This window comes from Staurois parvus, unplaced genomic scaffold, assembly GCF_062004578.1.
Source record: "Staurois parvus isolate SC_StPar_1 unplaced genomic scaffold, SC_StPar_1.0 ptg000402l, whole genome shotgun sequence".
NCBI lineage: Eukaryota > Metazoa > Chordata > Amphibia > Anura > Ranidae > Staurois > Staurois parvus.
This window is the reverse complement of record NW_028318198.1, coordinates 3,012,480-3,027,348: the sequence shown is the minus strand read 5'-3', so window position 1 is coordinate 3,027,348 and position 14,869 is coordinate 3,012,480.

Sequence of the window (14,869 nt, the reverse complement as noted above, 5' to 3'; positions counted from 1 at the left end):
TGATTTCACATTTCACAAAATCATTATTAGAGTCTGTTTGTCAGTTATGCAAAACACCTTCCAGAAGTGATTTCAAAAAGGCAATGCCAGCTTCTAAAGCCAACGGTGTCCTCTTGGGGATACTCTCACCCTTGCCCTAAAATATTTAACTTGGGACATATGCAACGCACCATATTTGAGTGAACTGTCATATTTTTTACCTATTCCAAAGATGTTTCTTTCAGTGTCATTACCCTCGTGCTGATTGTAATCAGCTATGGCTGTGTACCTTGTCTATGGTGCCCTTAAGCACCTTTTGTGTCTGTTATGTGATAACTTTCAATAAAACTCTTATGTAAAAAAAGATTATTAAAAGAAACAATATGTCTTTCAGTTAGGCTTTGCATTTATATTAAAACAAGTTGTATAAATAATGCCCGTAAACAACAAAAATGAATCATCTGATTTAATTGTTTAACTTTTTACTGTAACTGTGGCTGTGACTAAGGCTATATTCACACCTGAGCAATTTGTTGCACATTTCTGACAATAGTCAACACAAGGAACCTTATTATTTTTAGAGTTGCCTTTTCACACTTCAAAAAGTGTCTTGCTTGTCATTCAAAAAAGTGCATGAGCTTCTTGGGGCAGATTCACAAGAATTTGACTGCACAGACGTTTATAGGAGCAGTTAAAAATGAGCAAAAATGACTGCGTTGTGTTTATTGTTTGTTTTGCACCTGAAAACTATCCCCTTCTATAAACTAGGCCTGTGAAGAAAATAGAAGAGGCAGCACTGCCCATCCTTCATGTGGATGATGTAATCCACCTCCACGTCAGAAGCAGAAGATATTTTCTCTGAATAAGAGACATTTACAGTCTCCCTGAAGGACATCAAAAGGTGATATTCTTCAAGTCTGTACCATTTGTACTGCTCTGAACTCCAAGCAAATAAAATAAAAGTAATGCATTTATATGTTCATTTAATAAACATAAGTGTATTTTTATGTTTCAATATTTTTATTAAATTTTTCAGAGAAAAACAAGGAGGTGCAATATGGTTCATTCATACAGTTTTACATTAGATGAAATATAGTTAAACATTTTTGTTGTTGTTTCACCCAATGGTAGGTAGAGGTATAGATCTTGTTTAGCAATATCATCAGAGGTATTCATATATAGGTATGATGAACCTTGGTGGGGAGTTGGGTTGTTAGGGGGGTTTTGGTGGGGGGAAGCAGAGGATTGGGGGAGGAGGGATATAACTGGGTAGTTGAGGAAATACCAGTCTTGGTTTGGGAGGTAATTCAACTAATAAAGTGTCATCAGGATTGTACAATACATTTTGGGTGGTTTGGCCATCGGGTCCATTGGTTATTAAATTTGTGATAGGAAGACGTATTAATTGCGGATAGTTTTTCCATTTGACATTGGGTGTTAAGGTCTGTAATTAATGAAGTGATTGAGGGGGTATTATTTGTGTTCCATAATCTGGTAATGTTAATTCTGGCGGCAAAGAGTATGTGGGTAATAATTGTTCAGGAATGAGGAAGGAGTTTCTCGATCCTGATATGCAGGAGTGCTAATGAGGGGTTCGAGGTTATCAAGATTTTGTTTATTTCGGAGATTAATTGAAAAGTAGTATTCCAGAAGGATCTGAGTGACTTGCATGACCAAAGGATATGTAGTGTTGGGCCTGGCTCACCAAATTGTCTCCAGCATGTAGGAGACTGTTTCGGATAGTAGATGGAGAGTTTGACCAGGGTCAGGTAACATTGGTGGTGTATTTTAAAATATGACTCCCAATGGGAGCTGCATTGGGTAGCTTTATAGGTGATGTTGAAGGTATTTTCTCAGCATTTTAAAGTTATTTGGTCTGATAGGATTTTTTCCCAGTTGGTTAGGGAGGTTGTTTGTAGAGTAAATTGTAAGTTTATGAGATATGTATAAAAGGTGGATATACCTTTGCCTGGGTATTGAGGTTTGGTGAAGAATATGAAGGCTGTAATTTGTATCTGTCAGGGATCACGGCAGCACGCGGGTCTGCGCATGCGCAGAACGCCGATACACTTTAACCGGCGGGCGCTAGGACCTAGGCAGCCGCAGCAACGGCGGTGGCCACGCATGCGCACTCGCAATCACGGACGCGCGCCTGGCACCAATGACAGTGCAGGGTGCACTATTTAAACCAGCCCTGCACAGACTCACATTGCCTTATGGTCTTATTATCTGTTCCTGCTCATTTTGCCTGCTGATTGACCTTGTTGCCGACCCTGCTTGATCCTGACCTCTGCTGACCTTCTCCTGCTCTGATCCCTGGCTCGTTTGACTACTCTCCTGCATACCCCTGATTATCTGACCTCCTGTTGCTGAACCTGGCGTGTGACCCGACTACTCTCAGTCTGCTGCTCTGTACCGTTCTGTCTCCGCTGTTACCAACCCGGCCCGTCTGACTACGCTACAATACCCTGCAATCCATCCATCCTGCATGGATCCGGTCACTGCTGCCCAGGCATATACGCCTCTTCACATCAGGCTCTCTCCCAGTACATACCTCTGGCGGTTCCCTCTACTACAGGCGGGTGCACTCAGGGGCTGCGACCTGGTCACAGTCTGCTCCAAGTCCATCCCCACCATCAGGGGCCCTGGTGAATAAGCAGACTGGGACTTAGACCCCGCGCTCTGGGGAACTCTGTCCTGTGGGTTGCTAGAGATACCACCAGGCGGTACATGACAGAACCATACGGCCATGACTGAGCCTGGAAGAGGACCATCCCCGCTGGATGATATATGCCAACATCTCACCCAAGCCGTCAAAACGCTACAGGAGGGTTACACACACCTGGAAAGCCGTATCCAGACGCTAGCTTCATCAGCATCTACATCCCAGAATCCGGTTACTCCGGAGACCCCTCGGAACCTCTTGCCAGAGCAGTGGTCTCGATAACCCCACTTGAACCCCGTGTACCGTCGCCAGAACATTTCAATGGGGATCGAGGGAAATTCAGGGCATTTCGCAATGCGTGCCAACTATATTTCAATCTGCAGCCGCTGGAGATTCTCTACAGAATCTGTGAAAGTGGGGTTCATTATCTCCCTACTGCAAGATGAACCCCAGGGTTGGGCCCACCGACTAATGGAGACCCGCAATCCACATCTGGAGTCGGTAACCGCATTTTTTAATGCGATGGCAGTATTATACGATGACCCGCAGCAGGCAGCATCAGCCGAAACGGCCCTGTATGCACTCAGACAGGGTCGCCGAGCAGCGGAGGAATACGCTTCTGAGTTCAGACGCTGGATGGGGGACACCCAATGGAATGATGCAGCCCTGCATCACCAATTCCGCATGGGCTTAGCCGAGTCACTCAAGGATGAGCTAGCCAGAGTGGGCCTACCCGATACCCTAGAAACCTTATAGCTCTGGCCATCCAGATCGACCGCAGATTGCGGGAACGTCGACTAGAGAGGTCCAGCCAGGGTCAGAGACCAACATGGGTACTACCTAGTGTTCCAGTCCAGTCTTCTCCTGTTGGAAATCGGAACTCGGAAACTGACAACATACCTGAACCCATGCAATTAGGATTGACGCGACCGTCATTAATGTTTGAGGAACGCCAGAGACGTCGGGTTAACAATCTCTGTCTCTACTGCGGGGAAGCAGGTCATGTGGTATGTTCCTGCCCAGAGAAACTGAGTAAGTGTGCCTCTGTTTTTTCTGCTGTGTCTCCCACCTGTCCCAATAATTCAAACTACTTAGCCGTGCCTATTTCTTTCCGGCTTCCCGGAAGGACCGTGTCAGCAACGGCAATCGTTGATTCCGGAGCTTGTAGTTGCTTCATAGATATAGACTTTGCAACTCGACAACAGATCCCCCTACAGACAAGGGAATGTGGGTTGAATATCTTCCTGGCCGATGGGTCGCGCATTAAATCAGGGTTGGTAGACCAGAAGACCCCATCTATCTGCACTATAGTGGCTGGCCACCATCGGGAATTCTTTCGCCTGGATGCCATTGTATCCCCTCTATTTCCAATTATTCTGTGGCTTCCCTGGTTGTGTGCACATGATCCCCAGATTGATTGGAAAACCGGGTCAATTCAGTTCCGATCTCCCTACTGCCAGGAGCATTGCTATTCCAAGGCTTCCTCAATTCCACAGTCCCTCCTATGTATGGACGTGGACACAGAACTAACCCAAGTCATTCCCCTGGCCTACCACAGCTACCTCGATGTCTTTAGTAAACGAGGGGCAGACATTCTCCCTCCACATCAAACATATGACTGCCCAATCGACCTTCTACCGGGATCTGAGATTCCTTTTGGGCGAATATTCCCTCTATCTGAGCGGGAGCTGGGGGTGTTAAAGGGATATATAGATGAAAACCTCCAAAAGGGTTTCATTCACCCCTCCACGTCACCAGCCGGAGCTGGAACCTTTTTTGTAGAAAAGCAGGGCAAGTCCTTAAGGCCCTCCGTGGACTATCAAGAGTTAAACAAGATTACGGTGAAAAATCGCTACCCACTTCCTTTGGTTCCCGAGCTATTCCAAAGGCTGAAATTGGCAGTGGTTTTTACCAAGTTAGATTTGAGGGGTGCTTATAATTTAGTCCGCATAAGGGAGGGGGATGAGTGGAAGACCGCATTTCGTACCAGGTTTGGGCACTTTGAGTACCTGGTCATGCCTTTCAGTCTATGCAATGCACCAGCCACATTTCAGCACTTTATAAACGATGTGTTCAGAGACTATTTAGACGTCTTTGTTGTCATCTACTTAGATGATATCCTGATCTTATCCTCCTCCCTGGAAACACATAGAAGTCATGTCAGGAACGTGTTGGAGCGACTTCGCCAACATGGGTTGTATGCCAAGGCAGACAAATGTAGCTTTGAACAGCACAGCATTGCCTTCCTGGGGCTGATTATCTCCACCACGGGAGTTGCAATGGACCCCCAGAAAATCTCTGCAATTTTGGAATGGCCAGTACCCTCTGATAAAAAGGGTGTTCAACAGTTCATTGGCTTCGCCAAATTCTATAGGAAATTCATTAGGAACTTTTCGGGTCTCGTGTCCCCCATTACCCAGTTCACCAAGCAGGGGGTTCGCTTCTGGTGGACACCTGAAGCACAGGTGGCATTTGAAGCCCTGAAGGGATTATTTACCACAGCCCCTGTTCTAAGCCACCCAGATTCCTCCTTACCCTATATATTGGAGGTGGATGCATCTGAGAACGCAGTAGTGGCAGTCTTATCTCAGAGAAGGGGTATCAAAGAACTCATGCACCCAGTAGCCTTCTTTTCTAGAAAACTCACGTCAGCAGAGAGGAACTACGACATTGGAGATCGAGAACTCTTGGCAATCAAGACGGCACTGGAGGAGTGGAGGTGCCTGCTAGAGGGGGCTACGCATCCGATCTTAATTTTCACGGACCACAAGAATTTAGAATACTTGAGGATGGCTAAGCGCCTGAGACCACGTCAGGCCAGATGGGCACTATTCTTCTCCAGATTTGTGTTCCATATAACTTATAGACCTGGATCCAAGAACACAAAGCCTGATGCTCTCTCGCGCATATTCGAGGACCCTGAAGAGGTCCCTAAACCAGACACCATTCGGTCTACTGGAAATTTTCTCACCCTCCAATCTGAACTATGGTCCAAATTACAGACTGCATCTGTAGGAATGTCGAACCCACCCTGGGTTTCCTTGCTGAACAAGGAAGGACTTTTTTGTAAAGAGGGACAGATCGTGGTACTCGAGGAGGTCCGTACCTTGGTCCTGGGCTACTGCCATAATCATCCATTGGCAGGTCATTTTGGAGCATGTAAATCTTTAGAATTACTACAGCGCACGTTCTGGTGGCCGAGCAAGGTCAAAGATTGCGAATTATACGTGAAAACTTGTGCCATTTGTCAGAGGAACAAACCCACCAGAAACAAGGCCTGGGGCTTACTATGAACTTTACCCATACCTGACAGGTCATGGAGAATGATCTCAATAGACTTGGTAGTGGAGCTCCCACCTTCTCAAGATCACACGACAATCTTTGTGATTGTGGATCGCCTGTCAAAGATGGCCCATTTTTTACCATTAAGAAACATGCCCTCGGCTCTTGAGACGGCACAAATCTTTGTGAAGGAAGTTGTAAGACTCCATGGGATACCGGAAGATATTGTCTCAGACCGGGGGGTCCAGTTCACCTCGAAGTTTTGGAAAGCTCTATGTGAGGTCTTAGGAATCAAACTTTATTTCTCATCTGCATACCATCCACAGATAAATGGGCAGAACGAAAGGACGAACCAGACATTGGAACAGTATCTCAGATGCTATACTGCCTTTCTCCAGGATGATTGGCTGACGCTCTTGCCTTTAGCCGAATTTGCCTACAATAACGCAAGTCATTCTGCTACCAGACAATCCCCATTTTTTGCGAATTATGGGTTCCATCCCACGTTTCTGCCTGACCTGATTCCAGAAAGTTTGGCTCTCGCTACACAAGACATGCTGAATTTTTTTTTCGTCCAACAACAAGGTGTTACAAGAAGCAATTGCGAAGGCCCAGGAGGATAATAAAAGGGCTTTTGACAGAAGAAGAAGAGGTGAACTAATCCTGCAACCAGGGAACCAGGTCTGGTTATGTGAGGGACCGCCGAGCGGCACCACTAGCACTCCACTGGTCAGGCGTGCCCAGAGCGTGGAGTCTAAGCCCCAGGGTACTTGTTCACCAGGGCCCCTGATGGTGGGGATGGACTTGTAGTACCCCGAGACCAGGTCGCCACTACTGAGCACACCTGTCAGTGGTAGGGATGTTCGCCAGGGGCTCCAACCAGGGAGAGCCAGATGTGAGGAGGTCGGGTGACCCCGATGGGATGGATGGATGGATGGCTGAGCAAGTGCGAAGTCAGACAGGCCGAGTTGGTAACGTAGAGGACGGTAAGGTACAAGGGAGCAGGCAGAGAATCGTTGGGTCACACGCCAGGTCAGCAACAGTAGGTCAGATCTAATGAGGGGCATCCAGGGAGAGAGGTCAGGCAAAGCAAGGGTCTGGGCAGGAGAAATCAGCAGGTCAAGAACAATCCGGGTCAATTAACTTACAAGGCACAGGTTCAGAATCACAGGAAGCAGGTAAGACCAGAAGGCAACGAAATGACAGCTCAGGGACATTTAAATATCCCGCCCTGCGCTGCCATTGGTGCCCAGCGGGCTTCTACTGCGCATGCGCGAACTCGAACGCCGCGGCCGGCCCGGACCTAGTGCCCGTGTCCCTGCACAGGGCGGAGCAGTACGCCTGCGCCGGGACCATCGCGGCAGGGATCGAGGGGATCCCTGACAGGTTAGCTAAGACTAATCTAAAGATGTCATGCCCATCAAGGAAATTGGGACCGAAGTTTATGGGTCCTTTCCGGGTGAAACGGAAAATTAATGAAGTGGCTTATGAGCTCACACTTCCCGAATCCTATAGGATACATCCGGTGTTTCACGTGTCGTTGTTAAAACCGGCAACACCGGATCCCTTTCCAGACCGGAGGTCCAGACCCCCGGAGGCCGTAACCATTGACGATGAAGAGGAATTTGAAGTAGAGGCAATCTTGGATTGTAGGAAGAGAAAAGGCCAGACGCAATTCCTTAATAAATGGAAGGGTTATGGTCCAGAGAAGAATTCATGGGAACCAGCCCAAAACGCTCACGCCTCTAGACTAGTCCAAGAATTTTTCCGCAATCACCCACAGAGGAGAGATCAGTTGGGCATCCGGAGGATGCCCGTAGGGGGGGGCAATGTCAGGGATCTACTACAGGTGGGTGCACTAAGGGGCCGTGACCTGGTCACAGTCTGCTCAAAGTCCATCCCCACCATCAGGGGCCCTGGTGAATAAGCAGACTGGGACTTAGACCCCGCGCCCTGGGGAATTCTGTCCTGTGGGTTGCTAGAGATACCGCCAGGCAGTACATGACAGTATCATAATAGTGTGGGGTAAGATAGATGTTTGTAGACAGTGAGTAATTCTTAGGTATGTAAAGTTTTCAGTAGTAGGGAGATTATATTTGGTTTGGAGATTTTGGAAGGGGCATATAGATTGATTGATATAGAGGTCTGTTATATTGGTTATCCCTTGTTTTGTCCATTGCGATAAGTCTAGTGAGGGAATGAGGAGGTGTAGTATATTGGTTGGAGAAGGGATATGTTTGACGTCTTTAAATTTAGTGGAAAGGAGGTCCCGCCAAGCTTGTAGGGAGGCTTGAATGCAGGGGTGTTTTAGTTGGGGTTCTATTCGTTTGGTCGGTGGAGTAAGGATTATATTTTGGGGCTTAAGTGGTTGAAAAGGGAGGGTTTCCATTATTGCCCAAATTTTTTCTTTCGATGGGTTCCACCAGAAATATAATTGGTCTAAAAGAGTGGCTGTGTAATATGACTTGAGGTGTGGGAGTCCTGCTCCTCCTTTAGCTGTAGGGCGTATTAAGAGGGTGGTGGTACATCTTGGTTTTTTCGAGTTCCATAGGAACTTTGTGAGGATTGTTTGTAGGTTAGAAAAGAATGAATTACGGATTGGTATGGGGAGTGTGCGGAATATGTATAAGATTTTGGGTAAGATGTACATTTTCAGAGTTGCCACTCGGCCAAGTTTGGAGAGTTCTGAAGTGCGTAAAATGTTTAGTTCTCGGGGGGATAGTTTCAAGCAAAATTTTATGATTTGCTGTGTATAGTTGGTCTGTCGTCGGTGTGAGTCTGATTCCTAAGTAAGGAATGTTGTTCGTTTCCCATAAAAAAGGGAATTGTTTGGCTAATTGGGTTTGGAGTTGGGATGAGATGTGAAGATTAAGTATGGAAGATTTGGGTTCGTTAAGTTTGTAATATGAGACTGTTGAGTAGGTATATAGGTGTGAGCGAATCGTTTTGAGGGATTTTTTTGGGTTGGTCACCATTAATATAATATCGTCCGCAAATAGGCTAATTTTGTGTTCCATGTTGAGGTGTGTGATTCCTGTAAATGAACTGTCCGCTCTAAGTTTGGATGCTAGGGGTTCAATAAGGAGTGTAAAAATTATCGGGGAGAGTGGGCAGCCTTGTCTTGTACCATTTGAGATGTCAAAGGGGTCAGATAATGTGCCATCTGTCGGTACTCTAACGGATGGCTGTGAATATAATGACAAGATGGCGTTCAGCATCCAACCTGTGATGCCGAATTTTTGAAGAGTGAGTTGCATGAATTGCCAATGTATCCGGTCGAATGCTTTCTCTGCGTCTAGAGATAGGAATAAGGAGGGGCTCTTGGTACTTTCTAGGTTGTGTAGGAGGGAGATAATTCTTCTGGTAGCATCGGGTGCTTGGCGAGCTGGGATGAAACCTACTTGTCTGGGTGAATAAGGGTGGGGAGGTAGGGGAGAATTCTTTGGGATATGATTTTCACTTATAGTTTTATGTCGGTATTGAGTAACGAAATTGGCCTGTAGTTTTGGACAAGTTGGGGGTCTTTGCCAGGTTTTGGTATAATCGTTATGATGGATTGCAACATGTCTTTGGGGAATGAGCCTGTGGTGGCGGCGTGATTGAAGAGTTTGGTCAGGTGTGGTGATAGGTCTGTGGAAAGGTGTTTATAGTATTCGTTAGTGTATCCATCGTTTCCTGGTGATTTGTTAATTGTGAGTGTTTTAATGGTCGTTTCTATTTCTTTGGGTGATATTGGGGTAGAAATGGTGTCAAGTTGGTCTGAGGATAGTTGAGGTAGATTGGTCGTTTGGAGAAATTGTTGTATGGAGGTGGTTGTTGGTTGAATGGTGTCAGGGTTGTTTTTAAGGTTATATAGGTTTTGGTAATATTCTACAAAGGCGTTAGCTATGTCTTGTGGGTTTGTGTTTAGGTATTCGTAGATGGGTGTTTAATTGAGGCTATTTTGGATTTCAGCATTTTTGTTTTACTGATTTGGCTAACAACGAGCTGGCTTTGTTACCTAGTGTATAGAATTTCGCTTTAATTTTTTGGAGATTTAGATCATATTTGTAGAGTAGAAGGGATCTTAATTTATTTCTATCTGCTGTCAGGGACGAAGAGATTGTTGGGTCTTGGGATTTTTTGTTTTTTTCCTCATTTGTTTTGATTGAGGCTAAGAGATTATCTATTTGTTGGGTTCTGTTTTTGTTGACACGAGCTTTTAGTTGTATCAGAATACCTCTCATGTATGCTTTATAGATTGACCACAAAGTGGTTATGGATATATCAGGGGTATCGTTAAATTCAAAAAATGTCCTGTGTGCATCAATTATTTGTTGCTTGTAGTCTTGGTATTTCAGCAAGATCGAGTTCAATCGCCATAATCGGGGTATCGACGAATGTTGTTTGCTGTCAAGGGAAATAGTAATCAGAGCATGGTCTGACCAAGTGATGGTACCAATCTTGAAGGAAGTGACGTGTTGTAAAGTCCATTTATCTGTGATGCAAAAGTCGATTCTGGAATAGAATAAGTGGGATGGAGAATAGTGGGTATAATCCTTCTCTGTACTATGTTGGCATCTCCAGATGTCGTAAAGATCGTTGGAGTGAAGAAATTAATGGAAGGACTGTTTTGAAGATCTTGTCTTGGATGATGTGTCGAGAAGAGGGTTCCCGATAGTGTTAAAGTCTCTGCCGATGAGTAGTCTGCCTTTTCTGTGTTGATTTATAATGGAGTTAAGCTTGTTGAAGAATTGGAGTTGATTGGTGTTAGGACCATAGACGGTCACCAATGTGTATGTAGTATCATTGATATTGCAGATCAATATGTGGTAGCGGTCTTGTGGGTCTGCTGTTGCTGAGATAAATTGGAACTGCAGGGAGTCTTTTATGGCTGTAATGACGCCGTTTTTCTTTTTCGAGTTTGTTGCCATATATACTGTGGAGAGGTGAGGAATATTGAGTTTAGGGAGTTTGGATGAGGCAAAGTGAGTCTCCTGTAGGAATATGATGTCATGTTGAATGGAGCAGATTTCTCTTGAGAGCAAGGACCTTTTGAAGGGGGAGTTGAGACCTCGGACATTAAGTGAAGATATAGTAATCATTTTGTTGATTGTAGATGGAGGCGTTATGGAGGTAAATGATTTTCCGTATGACGGAGGTGATGGCCCGCCAGGTATGTGGCTTTGTGAGTATGGGTTTGTCTTTGTTGTGGATTGAGTGTTCAATTGTGTGGAGGGGGTTGTTGAGAGGGTTGGTTCTAGCAACTGGTGACTGGTAGTTTGGGGTATGAACAAGGGTAAAAACGGGTAAAAAAGACTTGCAAAAAACACAAGTAACATGTGTAGCAGTATCTGCTACTGTGAAAAGTGGAGGCACAAGAAAGCATGACTCTTTCGAGAGCTCATGCTTGAGACGAACTTGGACGATCAACATATTCAATCAGGGGTCAATTATTATTATTATTATTATACAGTATTTATAAAGCGCCAATGGTTTGCTCAGCACTGTACATTACAAAGGGGGACAGAACATGTGACAGAACAATACCAATACAATGCAAAACATGAGGGGATTGAGGGCCCTGCTCTTTCGAGCTTACAATCTAGGAGGGAGGGGATGGTGGCACAGGAGGAGATAGCTGTGGGGGATGGAGTGGTAGGAAGAGTGGAGGATTACCAGCTTGTGTGGTAGAGAGTAAGGCCCAGGGAATTGGGGTTGGAGGTATCATGCTTGAGCGTAGGTCATGACCATTCTGCTTCCATCTGTTGCGGCCGATTGGATGCTGGTTGATGGGAGTCTGCTGGGATGATGTTCTGTTCCACGATTTCAGCAATTCAATGCCTGCTTCTAGGGATTTAATTGTGTAAAATCTGCCTTGGTGTTTGATATTCAATTTTGTAGGGAAGCCCCATTGATATCTGATTCCATGATTCCATAAAGCCTTAGTTATGCTGATGAGCTTCTTAAGGTTGGAGAGTGTGGCTTTGGATAGGTCTGCAAATAATATGATGTTTACTTGGGCTGGAGGAATGGAGGTCGAATTTCTTCCTGCCATCATTATTCTTTCCTTCACGTGGAAAAAGTGTATGCACGCCAATATGTCTCTGGGGACCGTCGCTGACAGGAATGATGGTTTGGGGATTCGATGTGCTCGATCTATAGCCAATTCTACATCTGTGAGGGTAGGGATGAGAGTTTTCATATATTGTTGTATGTATGGAACTATGGCGTATGTGGTGATGGATTCTGGGATCCCTCGGAATTTGATGTTGTTTCGCCTGGAGCGATCTTCTAGGTCTGCCAATTTGAGATTGATTTGTTCGATGTCTGCCTCATGGTCTGTGTGTGCATCTATGAGGTCGTTATGTGCGGTGCACATTTCCCCTAGTTTATTTTCGATATGGTGGATGCGTTTTTTTTATTTTGGACCATATTGGAAATTTGAGATCGCAAGGAAAGGAGCATGTTTTTCATGGAAATCTCTGTGATAGGTTGGTCAGAAGCAGGATAGGATTCGATTAAAGATGGAGCATTAGCTGGAATCTGGAATATATGCTGCCTGGAGATCTGTGTTCTCTCCCTTCTGTGATGACTGTGCTGACAGGCAGTTTTGCATGCAGCCGACGCCATCTTGGCTGTTGGGGCCGAGAGCAGGGAAGAAGCTGGTCATTTTACCAGGGTGTCCATCCATCCAGCACGGCTGCATCAGAACCCTGCTCCCTTCCTACAACTCATCAGCTTACCAGCTATTACTGGACTGATCACAGGCACTCATACCCCACCGTGCCCCTGCGAACGCTGTCTCACCATCAGCAGTTCTTGAGCCGGAGTTGTATGGGAGGCCTGCCTCTTCACGTCAGGCTTACTATCCAGGTACGTGACACTGCTACTGCCCGATTATCCATGAATGAACCTGGCTTATTCTACTGACTATGCTGCTGCCTGATCACCTGTGTATAGCCCAAACTGGTTTCTGATCCTGCTTCCTGCTTCAGCTCCTGATTGACCTCCCGTGCATGACTACTGGCCTGGCTCCTGACCCTGCCTCTTGTCTTGCCCTGCTTTCAAGTATTGCCTGCTACTTCCGGGAGCAGGGGCGGACTGACAACTCATGGGGCCCCCGGGAAATAGGGGATCATGGGGCCCCTGTGTCCTTGCCCAAACTCAAAAAAGCCTATGAAAAAGGTACCAGGGGCATCTCATGGGGCCTCCTACTGACCTCAGGCCCTCGGGCAGTGCCCGAGTTTCCAAATGGTCAGTCCGCCCCTGTCCGGGAGACATCTGCCCTGCAGTTGAGTCTGCTCATCCTGCCATCATCTGGTGATCATCATTCCAGCTCTTCAGGCTATTACAGCTGGTAACCTCCAACCTGTGCTTCTTTGGGCAGAGAATCTCCTGTTATAACCTTCAAGAGTTACGCTGCACTCAGCCGCAAGGGCACTCCGGCCTCTGGACAGGTATGTTACAGAAACCCTACAAGCGGACCTCAATAAAATAATATGGTGGGCATTTACATGGCAAATGAGGTTTATTGTTGAAAAATGTAAAGTAATGCACTTGGGGCCAAAAAAATGAATGCAAATTAATCACTTGGGGGAGAACCATTGGGGGATTATGGGATAGAAAAACATCTGTGGGTCCTAGTAGATCACAGGCTCAGGAATAACATGCAATGCCAAGCTGCACCAAGCAAAGCAAGCAGAATATTAAAAAGGATATTTACTCAAGGGATTAAACTATAATTCTATGACTTTACAAGACTCTGGTCAGCCCACATCTTGAATATACCATCCAGTTCTGGACACCAGTCCTCAGAAAGGATGTACTGGAGCTGCAGAGAGTCCAGGGAAGGTCAAAGCTAATAAGGGGATTAGAGGACCTCAGTTATGAGAAATCACTACAAGTATTACAATTATTCTCCCTGGAGAAGAGACGCCTAGGAGGAGATATGATAGCGATATACAAATACCTCAATGGTTATTCTAGCATAGTGTGGAAACTATTCAGTTTTGGGGAGCTTAAGAAGACACACAGCCACTCAATGAAATTGGAGGTGAAGAAGTTCAACTTTAATCTGCATAGGGGGTTCTTTACTGTTAGAGCGGTAAGGATATCAAATGGCCTTCCACAATCAATGGTGTCAGCAGGAAGTGTCAATAATTTAAAAAAAAACTCTTAATTAGGCATCTTAGCCAATGCTGTATACAGGGATATGGGAAATTGTATTGACATAGACAACACACATGCATACACACACACCTACACAGGTTTAACTAGATGGACTGGTGTCTTTATTCAGCCTTACCTACTATGAAACACCTTAACACCACCTTAATCCTTTTCAACATCATTCACAACTCCCTGTTGCCATTTTATATACCACCTTTACATTTTTGGGTATCTTTTTATTTTTTACAGTCCCACCATTACCCACCAACAGTTATTTGTGTACACTCTCCTTGAGTGCCTTCTTCTTTGTAAGTTTTGAAAACTTACAGTTGATGCAACAAAGCTTTTTTTGTTATATTTAAAAAAAAAATTTACACATGCGTATGTTTCTGGTTATTTTTATTGGGATTTCAGGGGAAAAAATTATTTAGGGTGCTAAAATGTCAGGACACCACACAGAAAACACAGAGAAGTAGAAACTAAGAAGACAACTGTCAGGCTACGTTCACACTAGCCTTGTGTGCAGGCGGCAGAGAGGCGTTTGGGAAGCGTTTTTACCGCTTCCCAAACGCCTCTGCCAATTCTGCACATTACAGCACATGGTGCTGTTCTAACGGGAGCGTTTGCGTCGCGTCGTGTTGCGCCGCGGCAAAACGGACGCCTCTGGTCGAGTCAGGAGGCTTTGAAGCCTCCTATTCTCGTCTATGGTGCCGCTCCGCAAATGCCCGGCCGGCGTTTGCGGTGCGGTTGCGACGCGTTTGCGGAGCGGTAACACCACTCAAACTGTATTAT